This window comes from Nothoprocta perdicaria, unplaced genomic scaffold, assembly GCF_003342845.1.
Source record: "Nothoprocta perdicaria isolate Ctin4 unplaced genomic scaffold, notPer1 scaffold_1, whole genome shotgun sequence".
Lineage (NCBI taxonomy): Eukaryota > Metazoa > Chordata > Aves > Tinamiformes > Tinamidae > Nothoprocta > Nothoprocta perdicaria.
In genome coordinates, this window is record NW_020454093.1 from 8,414,137 (window position 1) to 8,426,551 (window position 12,415).

The window sequence follows — 12,415 nt, forward strand, 5'->3', positions numbered from 1 at the left end:
TATTTAAACCTCTTCGTCTCTTATGTTACCCTCTGCAATATATTTTTTATCCACTCTGTGAAAGATGATATGCACTAACTTTGCATTCTTTTGTGCTTTGGGATTGCGGTAAGGGCTGCCAAGGACAGCAGTGACATCCCACCAACAGCCTCTCATTAACTGCTGTGAGTGGCATGGCGGAGCCAGTGCCTCCTCTGTCTCCTTTTCATCTTTTTCAAAGTGCAAATACTTTTTGGTCAACTTACAACTTTTTTTTTTTATTATTTCTTTTTGGTCAGATGATAAGATTATTTAGGAGCTCCATTTGCTCATACATTGAGTTCTAATTTGTGTAAGGCATTTGGGCTTCTTTGAAATCATGGCTATGTTTCACACAATGGCTATACCATCTGTCCTTTACCACTGGTTCTTGGCTTCTCCAAATCAACATCACAAAAATGGTTTAACAGACAATTTGGTACAGAAAGTACAGCCAACTTTTGCATTTTCCTGTATCTGTTACTTGAAAGAATTGACTTGTACCATAACTGCATTAAATGCAGTAATACACAGCAAAAATACCTTATCTTCATAATAAAAATTACTTTCCTCATGGAAATAAAAGTGACTACACAGTGCCATTGCTAGGTCCCATATTTTCTCTTTTGACCTTTACAATATTTCTCAATTTTTAAAAAACATTGCTTTTTGTCCTATCCACTTTTCCTGAAAACTCGGTGAGAAAGACAGGCACCTTCCTCCGTGTTTCTCACCACCACTGACCCCTGTCAGTGTTATCACGGAGGCAGGCACATCTTGGACGCTGAAAGAGGGCATTTTTTGGCAAACCCCCATTTTTGGGGAAAAAAAAAAGATTCACAATTCTTATGATTACTTTCAAACAGACACAAAAAACATTAATTCATACTTCAAAAAACATAAACAACAAGAATAAAAAAAACAGTCCCTTTGGTGGTAGGCTTTACAAAGCCTGATTTACAATGGATTTCTTTCTTACAGTTAGATTTCCTCCTATCTAACAGGCAAAACTTCCAAGGGAAGCTTTTTCTACTAATTTATAGCTCTTCTCACCTCTGCAGCTTCTATCCAGTCCAAGTGTAGACTGAGCATACTCTACATCTCTGCACTTCATAGAAACATTAATACAGATTTTGTCTGTAGATGCTGCAGAATCTGATATGTTTGGGATCTCTGCATCTCTCTCACGTTTGGTTCAGGTTGACCTAAAGTTTCAAATGGAGGCACATACGCATGGGCTACCTAAAAGCAAGAGTATTTTGTGAACATTTTCCATTCATTTGTACCAGTGCAACATTGTGTGTGCTTTTGTGTGTAGTCAAAGGTCTGAGGGGTTCTCATAAAGGTTTATTTCCTGATTCATATATATATATATAAACTATATATTATAGTTAGATCATAGAGATAATTTGTAAAGTAAAAATATATTTTGTGTTTTAAGTATCGTTCTAGTAACAGGATAAAAGATGTTCTTTATTTATAGATGCAGATATAGCCAGTTATTGTTCTACCAGTATAGATGCTCTATGCAGGAGAGAAATATTTTTGAATATTTCCTGAATAAATAGCTGCACAATAAAGTATATATTAGATTTATCAGGCTGCAAGAAAAACTTCTTAGTAGAAAAGATACCAAGCATTCATTGCTGCAGCTTGTGAGAGGGAATTACTTTTGTGTTTAACAGTTGAATAACCAAAGCAACAAATGCAATTGTTCTCAAACTGAAGTGAATGTAAAATACTCTTAGGGAAACTGCACGTCTGTCTGTGTTTTCTTGTTCAGCTTCTAGGGAAATGTGTCTATTTGAAGACATAGGCAGATATCCTCTTTCACATTCAGCTTTCTGGTCACAGTGGTTACTACACGCTCCTAAAAGCTGCTGCCTGAACTTATCTCACGCTGAAGTAGTCGCAGTGCTCGTTTCCTAATATGCTCCAGACAAAGTCAGCTAATTTAGCTCAGATCAACAGTTAAGCTACTTGAGCTATCTTAGCTCTTTTATGTGGAGCATATTGGCTCTGCAGTGCCGTACCCAACGTGGAAGAGGATGTCTGTCCATGGTCTGTGCTTGTGCAGCAGATAATTTGATACAACGTATAGAACTATCACTAGCGTGGAGAAAATTGTATATATGCTTATATAATATACTAAAATGTTGGTGAATGAACTAATGAACAGACATTAAAAAGCATTAAAAAAAAACCAATGGAAGTGGAGGTGTAGGTTTGTGGGAACATGTTCAGCATTGACTGCCTGTGCTTGCTCTTGAGTGGTGGCTGCCGTGCCACCTCATTTTTGAGGCATTTTCTGGTTTTATGCAATTCTTGTAGTCCTAGGCAAGTGGGAGAGAAGCTGAGCTGTGGTTAAACTGCCCATGACCAGGGCACCCTGGCATAGCCCGCTTCCCATAACGTGGAAAGTTACTAGACAGATTCCAGAAAAAAATCAGCTGGTGTTTGCTTAACACTGCTAGGACCCTGTGCAGCGTCATTTGCTTTATCAAACTACACACATGAATCTAATTAATTTGAAATTACCTAAAACGCCGTGAAGAAACAACAGTGATTTTGAAACCTCGTAGTAGCTGGTGATTACGCAAGCTTTGCTAAGCAGAATAAAACCATTTTACCAGAAGCTTTGATCGCGTTAGGTCTCAAAGGAAGTGTAGAGTCATGTTTGGTCAGCACCCGAAACTGTGCTTTCAGAAACACGCAGCAGTAGAAGATGGGGCTTCTTTGGTCATTGCTGTCCTTTCCTCTAAATCAACACAGGCTGTAATAGTTCGTAGGCTGCTAAGTGGTGTTTTTTAAAAAATTATGGTATTTAGGTTAAAATATAAATTTGGTGTTTGTAGACATGGCTGGACACCCCTAAAAATTGCTTCATGGCTAAGCCGTTCTTGCTGTTTCAGGTAGGTACCATGTTGTCTCTAACTTTTTGTTATCACTTGTACACTCTACGTAATCTCTAATTGCCATGCCACTACTCTTGAGTCTCATTCTTGAACAAAATGAATGTAGTCTAAGCACATATAATTTAGATATAGCCTGTTAAAGAACTCTCACACCCTGGAGTGGAAGGTACTGCGTTAAAGCTCATTTTAGATTCATTGCTGTCAGCATTTTTCATTAAAAATGCAATTTTTCTCTCTCTCGAAGCTGCCTTTTAAATTGCTTTCAAAATCAAGATAGTTGCATGTAAGTTCTGTTGAGGACCTGCTATAAACGACAACAGACCAGGCAGTGAACAGTCATCTCATTTGATTGAAAATGATTCTTTTATGACTTTCAAGAAGAAATACTCTTTATTAAAGTCACTTTTTCTGTAGGAAATGAGTGCAAATGTTGTTAGGTAAATTTACAAAATCAAAACATGTCATATAGGTTACTGATAGGGAAAATATCTGTTATTATTTGCAAAATATTTATCCGTTTAGAGAAGTTACTGGCAGAAGGTGGAACAGAATCAAACGTGTAGGCTACACCTCAGTTAGAAGGATTTTTTTTTTTAGTGGCATTTGGTAAATAAATTTTTTTTCTGTTATAAACTGGTGAATCCTTCCTTGCTGCTTCCTAATACTAGACAACTGATAGCTCTCTTTTTGCATTATCTGTATTTTCCTGCTGCCTTCATATTTCCACCTTGAGTTACAGAAATGTATTGGTTTGGGTAATAGCTCTGTGGGCTGGAGTTGTCTGCTTGATTTTATATTCTGTGAGGGACAGGGAAGTTTATGGGTAGCAGATTGAGATGATGCTACAGGTTTGTGTACAAAGAGAAAAGAGGTTATCCACAGTGAGAAATGTAGTTACTTAGGTTTTTTTATATATGTTCCAGTATCTTTCCTTTGAAACCCATGGAATGAGTGGATGAGAAGCTCTTGAAGATACTTGGAAATTGGAACAGCTCTAAAGAGCTGGTAGAGATGTTCTTAATAGATGATTAACAAACGTCATCTTTTAAAGGGAAAAGGAGGAAAATGTTATAATGTTGCCTGTTTGTACATATAAATTGCCTTTTTGCACATATGAATGTCATAGGATGAAGAACAATATTTTTTAATGATGAATTGAATCACAAGATACAGATATTTATTCTACAGTGCTTTTTCTTGCTCTTAGGAAATCACATGTTCTTAGAAACAAATTTTAAATTCTTTACTGTACCAAGTTTCCTTTTTCAGCACAGATGAGGAATCATTAGTGAGCTTGTTAAGGCTCCTTCATTTGGGGGACAAATTTGCACATTAGTCTCAGTTACTATAAACCCCACAGCAACTGGCTGTGGTGAAATCCGGATTACTGGAAGAGCCTGGCTGCCAGATTAGCTGATTGTCTGAAGAGGGTTAGAATTCTTATTGCTAATTTTTGACAGAAAATATATATATTTTTTTAAATCGCTGTTGTTAAGTGTCCCCAGAAACAAATCCTGGCTTCATTAGTGAATATTACTGGAATGTTGCTAGTTTTCAAGGTAGGATCTCACATGATGAAGTTGTGCTGTGGATCTCAGTATCTCCCGTTGGAGCTGCTCCACTTTGTATCAGTAAGTAAAACTTCGAAGCAGACACATACCAACTATTTTGCAGGGCAAAGAAATGAAAGCTTCCTTTTTGTTATTAATTCATATCAGAAGAACTTCAGCAAAAGAAATCAAGAGATTCACTTCAGAATAGTCAGCTCCTTGCATTTGGGGTATTTGTTTAGGATTCTGGAGAATTGTAAAAGATTTTGAACCCTTTAAATTCCAGGACAGTTGCATAATAATCAGAATACTAGCTCTTTTAGAGTAAGATTTTATTTTATCGCATTTCAGAAAAAAATACATAACAAGAATTTAGCGTTCCTCTCCTGTAGAAAAAGGTTTTATATATATATATATATATAAACACACACACACACACACACACACACACACACACACACTTTTTTTTTGAAATCTTAAAATTTTCTGTCAAGGAAAAGTATTTCTCATCATTTCTAATTTGGACCTATATCCATGGGAGGTGAGGGGAAAAGAACAAGTTGGGCAATCTCACATAGAAAATAAGGGACAGAGCAAGGTAGAATAAAAACTACTGTAATATATCTTTTTTTTCTTTTTTTTTTTCTTACTACCACTTTTGATCTCTGATGGTTTTACTTCATCCATCTAAAATTCAAAGGGTAGATCATCAGTTAATGTAAGACTGTGGCACTACTTAGATGGATGCTGAACATTTGACGCAGGTTGTTTTTTAGAAAGGAAATGTAAGGAAAAAAAAATCCTTCTGTGGGTTTCAGGGAAATGTACTGTTAATGAATATTGTGAAAGAGCTGAAATGTGCTGTAAGGGAAAGACTGACACAGTGTTTGTCAAGTTTTAAACTTGACGCATGGAGGAGCAGGTTGAGCTGTTCTGTGGTTTTGCCTTATGACGTTTGTCAGTCACATACCTGTCATCCAAAACAAACCCTTTTCCAGGCTGGCCTTTCGCAGCTCCAGAAGCAGTGACTGATCCTTACAGTGTCATCTCGAGGGTTAGGAGCCTCTGGGATAATTTCCTGAGGCAATATGACACAGAAATGTCATAGAAATAACGATTGACTCACTGTCCAGTAGAAAGAAATCCTGTGACTAACATAATTCATTCAGTTTAAAGTGCAAATTTCTTATCTATGACATAAATATCATAAAAGTTATGCACGTCTGGCTTGTGTAAGAGTATTTGTGTTTCTTGGCAAAAGAAAATAATCAAAGCAATGGAAGTGTTTTTCTCTAGAAAACAGCATTGAAAGCAAGGGAAGTGCATAAAAAAAATATGAGAGGAGACCCACAGAGCTGATGTATTTGCACAGCTTACTGTATAAATAAAATTTAATCCTGAATGGAGCTTTTGGGCACTAGTATAAAAATAGTTTAATATATTAATAAACAATGACTCAAATAAAAGAGAGAAGATAGACATATCTATGATAGCAGTAAATAAAACAGCTTTGATGTCCTGTTGACATTATTTTGTTAAAACTACGTTTATCTTCTAATCTTACAATCTGTAGGCAAAAAGATCATTTCTTCAGTGGAGTCAGAGATAAGCCTGGAGTTTTACAGGACCAGGAGATGCAATAGTGCACAGTGTGCAGACTTTATAGAGTAAAGGACTGCTCCAGCACACACTTGTTGGGAATCAGGAGCATCAGGAGCATCCTCTGTCATTCAGGCAGAAACTCCCAGGCTTTCCCATCCTTCTGTTATCCTTAGTGGGGTATGAGGGTCCCCTGCTACAGAGCAGGCCGCTTGGCAAAGGCTGAGCCAGGCAATCACTTGGCTTGAGAGGGATGCTTTAAAAACTAAATAAATATTGAAACTAAAAGAAATGTTTACGGGTTGCCCATGTTCTTCATTTAGAGAAAAATGTAACAGCCCGCTTACTAAGTAATTTGCTATATTTGTAAATACTATGATGCCTATCAATTCATAAGAATCTATTTCAAATCTAAATCACTACTAGGAACATACAGGTTGTTTTTAGGGTGTTTTCTTCAGAAAATGGGTATGTATTTCTGGCTGCCACCTATTATCTTTTGACACCATTGACCTGTCAGACATATCTGATGGCGAGGTAGTTATTTATTTAATTCTTCTAAGTTATGTGAAAAAGAACAAATTATATAGAGGACCCTATTAACATTGTCATTTAAGGAGAAAAAAAAAAAAACAACCCAAAACAGAAAGCCAATATCAATGCCTCAACTCTTAGAAAGTTTTCACTCAGCTTTCACCTTTTATTAGACACCAGAAATCCTCTATTGAGGTTTGTTTTGCCAAGTTCAGTTGTGGCTTCTTCTACACTTTGGACTTATATAATTTTTAAGATCATGTAGACTCAGACTACTCCATTAGCATAGTTAAAGTCAAAATCAACCAGGACACATACTTAGGAAAACAAACTTTATTGTGGTGCTTAGAGCTCGCTCTCCCTGTCTCCCTGTTTTAATTCTGCTGTGATTTCTGAACATATATTTATAAAGTTTTGAGCACTTTTCTAAGAAAAAATACAGACCCTGCAAGTCTTCCCCAGGTGGTACACCCAGGTTGCAAATTTCAATTTGATCTAAACAAGTTCCAGTTGGCAGTAAAAGGATTTTGTGCACAAACACACTTACTGGGGTTTGGAGCTATTGGTCTCTCAGAGGAAACCAGCAATAATCTGCCTAAAGGTGAAGTGTATGGTAGTTTCTGTTGGATTTATACCGCTTTGAGAAAAATCTGAGTTATTCTTTTATGTCATAACTTGATGGTCTAGGTAAAACAGGAAGACAAAACTCTTAGTAGACCTTTTTAACAGTAAAGTTTTATACATGCAAATTTAGTAACTTGCAATTCTTGTTGTTTTCATCCTAATTCCAAGAATAACATATAACAGTTGAGCTCTTCAGCAAAATCCTGATAGGGGCCATGTAATAAATATCCTCTAATCCCTTCTGCTGGGATCAGACAATGTGGTAGAACAGCAAACATGACAGTGTGACTGTTTGAACCATCCACTTTTTGCCAGAAAGGCATTTATTTTCTCAACTGCTACTTTAATTTAGTTCTGTTTTGGAAAACTGTCACCTCTCAGTATGTTGAATCAGCAGCAGTATCCTACACAAAATCAAACTGTATCACAGCTGTAAAAGGAACTGATCTCTGAGGCACATTTTTTTTCCTCAAAATCTGACTTGTGCATGAAAATAATAAAGGTGCATTCAAAGTGCATCAGGGAAGCTTTCCTTTATTTTTTCATTTTGAGCAAGGTTCGTTGAAATATTGACTTCTTTTGCCTCTGAGTGACACCACTCCTTCTGGCAGCTTCTTACAGCCAGTGAGTAAGGAAACTACTAATCCTTAACCAAAAGCAGTCAGAGGGGAAGAGAGCCCTAGATAGGGATGTGTGGAAACAAGTTCTTTTAGCCTGTGGGAATTTTGGTTAGTGTGAAGAGTTGATATGGATGGTCACAAACATTTTGATGTACTCTGTCATTAAAGTAGTAAATTACTTAAATATGCTGTATGTGTTAAATGCTGGTTTTCCTGCCTGGCTTTAAAGGAAGATGCTTTTTAATAGTCTCCTGTACAACTCTGGCATTTCTTTGGATTGATATAGCAATACTTCTAGGCCAAATATTAGAATAAGTCATAACAGTTAATGACTTAGTTCCAAACTTTTTCCAGGGAGTGGACCAAATCTTTAACACTGAGAAAATAGTAGAGGGAGCCCCCGCAAGAAAGAACCCCAACCCTCAAAAGGGTTGGAACTGAGCTACATAGTAAGGACCAGGTGACATAGTTCTCCTACAGTTGCAGGAGTCAAAAGCGTCATCCTTACACTAAACTTCTTAAAACAAACCTGTTTTAAGAGCACAGTATCTTCTTACTGGACATCTTCAGCCTTCTTGTTACCTGGCTTCGCAAGAATGGAAACATATGTTGCTCTTACTTTTCCCCTTGAAATACTCAGTCCAAGGGCATAAGGAGATTGGTATATAGCATATGTGGATTTCTCTGAGACCAGTAGAAATATATGAAGTATGGGTAGAAAAATAGCCTTTTCCACCTATGAAAATAGTAGCATAGTTCCTTAAGGTCCTCATTTAATACATGTTTTGCCTGTGGATTCGTTTATATGGTCCTTTTTTATAATATAAATGTAAATAGAGTAGTTTGACAAGTTGTCCCCAAACAGACTTTATCATTTTGTGCCTATTGTTTCCTGGAGGTTACTACATTTTTCTGCTCAAGGAGATAAGGCAGTTTCCATATCCTAAGGCTAGTGCTGCTGGCAGAGCATAAAGCAGTAGGTTGGGAGTGATCTGCAGATCTCCAGGTTCAAAAGACGACCAGTCCTGCTTATTAAGACACGGTCTGTGTGTGCAAGGGTACTAAATGGTATGCTTGATTTTTCTTCTCTAGAATGGAAATTTTGAGAGATTCCTGGCATGGAAGTGACCAAGTGTTCAAACTGGAACTATCAAAAGAAGCTTCTGAGAAATCTGCAGTAGCTGCGTCCCTTTCCCAGATGCACATTCCAAAATCTGATCAAGAGGGTTTTGTTTTGCTTGTGATTGTGATCAGCTTTCTAGGTTGCTAAACCAAATAATCTTTTCATATTCACATTTTAACTGCAGTGTGACATCTGAACACTCCACAAAGAAAGCCTTTTGAGTCACAACACTGACGATTTTCTCTCTAAAACATAAATGGAAAATTATTTCTTTTCCTGTTGTGATGTGAGTGACTAAGAAAAGGGATGCTATTTCTTTCCTTGCTGAATCAGTTTTAATATGGCTATGTTTAATACAAGGTGGCAACATTGACTAAAATGTCAAAAGTCACCTGAATATCTAGGCCATCAGTTAAGGCTCTACGTACTAACAGACAGATTTACTGACGAAAAATCATATTTTGAACCACAGAGAGCTCATTTTGAAATGCTGTGGTAGTGAGAGAGACAAAACCTCTTGGTCCAGTGATTCTGTTGCTTCAGACTTCAGGGTTACACCAAGCAGAAGAGCAAGAAAATGGTCAGGAAATGCAGGCAAGAGGTCCAGTTCTGTGCCTTGCAGTAGAGCTTCAGCTCATCTTCATTTTTACTAGCCTGGATGTTCCTAGAGCTTCTTGCAGCTTCCTACACCCAGAGTAACAGTGCACACATGGAGCATATCTGGAGCACTTCACAGTTTGCCTGAGACTTTTTCTTATCTCTAAGATACTCCTGTTTTGAAGCAGCAACGTAGTCAAAGCCCTTAGCTATGTGCTTGGTAGGTCAACTGCTTTCCAGCTTCTTGGCATCCCTCAAAAAACCTCAGCTGACCAGACAACAGTCTGGCTCGTACCTTCTAAACTGTGTTAAAATGGCTTAGAGCACTGAAAAGGCTATTTTAAGTACACTTGATCTATAATAGTATTGCTTTTCATTCTCTGGAATGCTATGAGAACATTTATAGAAATCATGACAGATCCTGAAATAAAATGTATGCTATCCCTGTTGTCATATAGCAATTTTTCTCTTTGAAGAGAATTAGTTTCTAAAGGTGTGAATGAGAGATACAGCCTTCTCTAGTGTGGTATTAGGAGCAGTGCTAAGATCCACTCTTTCATACACATGATCACTAGAACATCCTCCTAATAAAGAAAAAAATGTACAATGCTAAATGATTATGGCTAAGTTTAGTTCTTTTTGTTAGCTTTTGATTTGTTTTTCCTAGGTCCTGTACTGATAGCTGGAGATAGTGGGACTGTTTTTATTAATCTGTGAACTGGAAAGAGAACATTTGCTGTCACTTCCTTTTTTTTTTTATTTTTTTTAAAAAAAAGCACATTTGATGTAGTATGCAAATTTTCAAAGTAACCAGAGTTTCTCTCAGAAACTGTATTTCTTTTCCTCTCATTAAGGCTTAATGAGTTACAAAAAGAATCTTTGAAATTAAAGAAAAACCAACCACACACCTCCACAAAACTCTCTAATTTACAGGAGTTAATCTGTTTGGGGACTCCACTGCTGCAATCTCGTCTCGATCATTCTGCAGATGCAGAGAGGCCACAGCAGCCCGCCTGACCCTTGCTGAATGACCGTGGCATGGAGCTAGCCCTCTTCCGCTCGTGTAACCCTGACTAAAGCTTGTCCCGGTGCCTATGCCAAAAAACAAGGGGGTTTGGGACAATCCCGGCTGGGAATAATTACGTGGTGCTGCCCAGAGGTAACCCAGAGGTCAGAAACGCCTTTGTGAGGCTGTCAGATCTGGGTGGCTGCTGCTTATTTTTTTATTTTTAGCTCAGCAGTGACAGGGTGTTATACTTAAAAGCTGTTAACCCAGACAACGTTTTCCACAACATTTTATAACAATAAATGTGTGGAGCGGATTTAGAGCTTCAGTGGTGCTTGGAGAAGGTTTCTGAGGCTGCTCAGCAGCCAGGAAGGTGCTTTTGTGATGAGCACCTTGTCACTGTGTAGAATGCAGAATGTAAGGCTGATGCCTTAGAATAAGGACATTTAAATGGATACCTTTAATACGTAGATAGCAAACCGAGCATTTTGTTAGTTTAACTCAAATTGTCATCCTTCAGCATGTTTTCATTACTTCAGTGCTTCTTAGAAAATACCCACGCTCTTTACAGTCATCAGTATCTCAAGGGGTGATGCTTACTCGTGAAGCAAAACATGAATTTCCCAATATCTGATTTTCAAAAAGCACTGCAGGCTGGCCAGACAACAAGCCAGTGTTGGGCATGTTCTTTTTACCTCACTCCACTATGTGTTTTATCCTCAATGAAATCATTGTATAAGGTCATCAGATAACTATGCATATGTTAAACTCATCTCTGCCTCATCAGAAATATTTAACACTGCGCACTTACAAACATGCCATGAACAGAGTTTCTTACATTTCTTGCATGGATCTGGATGAAATCTGCACTTGGAGGTCAATGTACAAAGTGTTCCCTTTCACGAACCACTCGCAGTTAGGGCTATTTAAAAATAATTTAGGAGGGTAGTGAGGTGAGCTGTGATGATTCTGTTGTGTTGCAGAATGTCACAGATTCCCTGCTGATGGATGCAGAGTCTGGGAAATCCTGACTTTGTTTGCCAGGGGAATTTGGGGGTAGGGAGGGGGTTGGGTGGCATTTATAGAAAGTGTGACCTGTCTGTGTTTATGATTCAGCGGGGAGGTTGCTGTTGAGTATCTGTTAACGTTGCAGTGACAGATTAACCATGATGCAGGCAAACGCTGATTTTTTTTTTTTCTGTAAACAGCTCTGCCAATTAATCTCAATCCAAACAATCCAAAATCCGTCTTCCCATTTTGTCCCTTTTTCTTTTTTTTTCCCCTCAAAAGTGAGTTGAGGCTGCTCAAACTTGTGTCATGTTTTTGAAATATCCATGAGTTCGCACAAAGCCCCGCGGCTCCGGGGGAAGCCGAAGTTCTGGAGCACCCACTCGGGGGTGTGAAATAGATGAAGCCAGTGTGAACCCTGCGTGTGGAACTGCAACGCCCTGGGCTCCCTAGCCGCCCTCCTTCCTCCTTGCGGTTCAGTTCTGCGAGCTTCGAGCCACAGGCTGCTTGGAAAGCCGACCTGCCGCCAAGTCGCGCGGGCGGCCCAGTCCCGCCCCGCGGTCCCCGATCCCACCGCTCCCGTCCCCGAGCCACCATGGGACGCGCTGCGCGCACTGAGAGGGGGCCAGGGGTTGGAAATATTTCCCTAATATTTGAACGTCCCTTTGACAGCTCCAGCCCGCGGCGCGCTCGCCGCAGCCCGCCGGGCGCGCAGCTCGCGCGCAGTTTGCGCGCAGCAGCCGCTTCACGCCCTGGGCGGGGTGCGGGCTGATTCACGCCCGCGGAGGGAGGCGCCGCGGGCCGGGCCGGGCCGGGCCGGG

The 12,415-nt window shown here is 39.1% G+C and overlaps 1 protein-coding gene across 2 annotated transcripts in view; it reads left to right on the top strand.

Moving 5' to 3' along the window:
• PDE4D (phosphodiesterase 4D) overlaps window positions 1-12,415 on the top strand; it is a 303,714-nt gene that overhangs the window by 246,706 nt on the left and 44,593 nt on the right. The window lies entirely within an intron of this gene.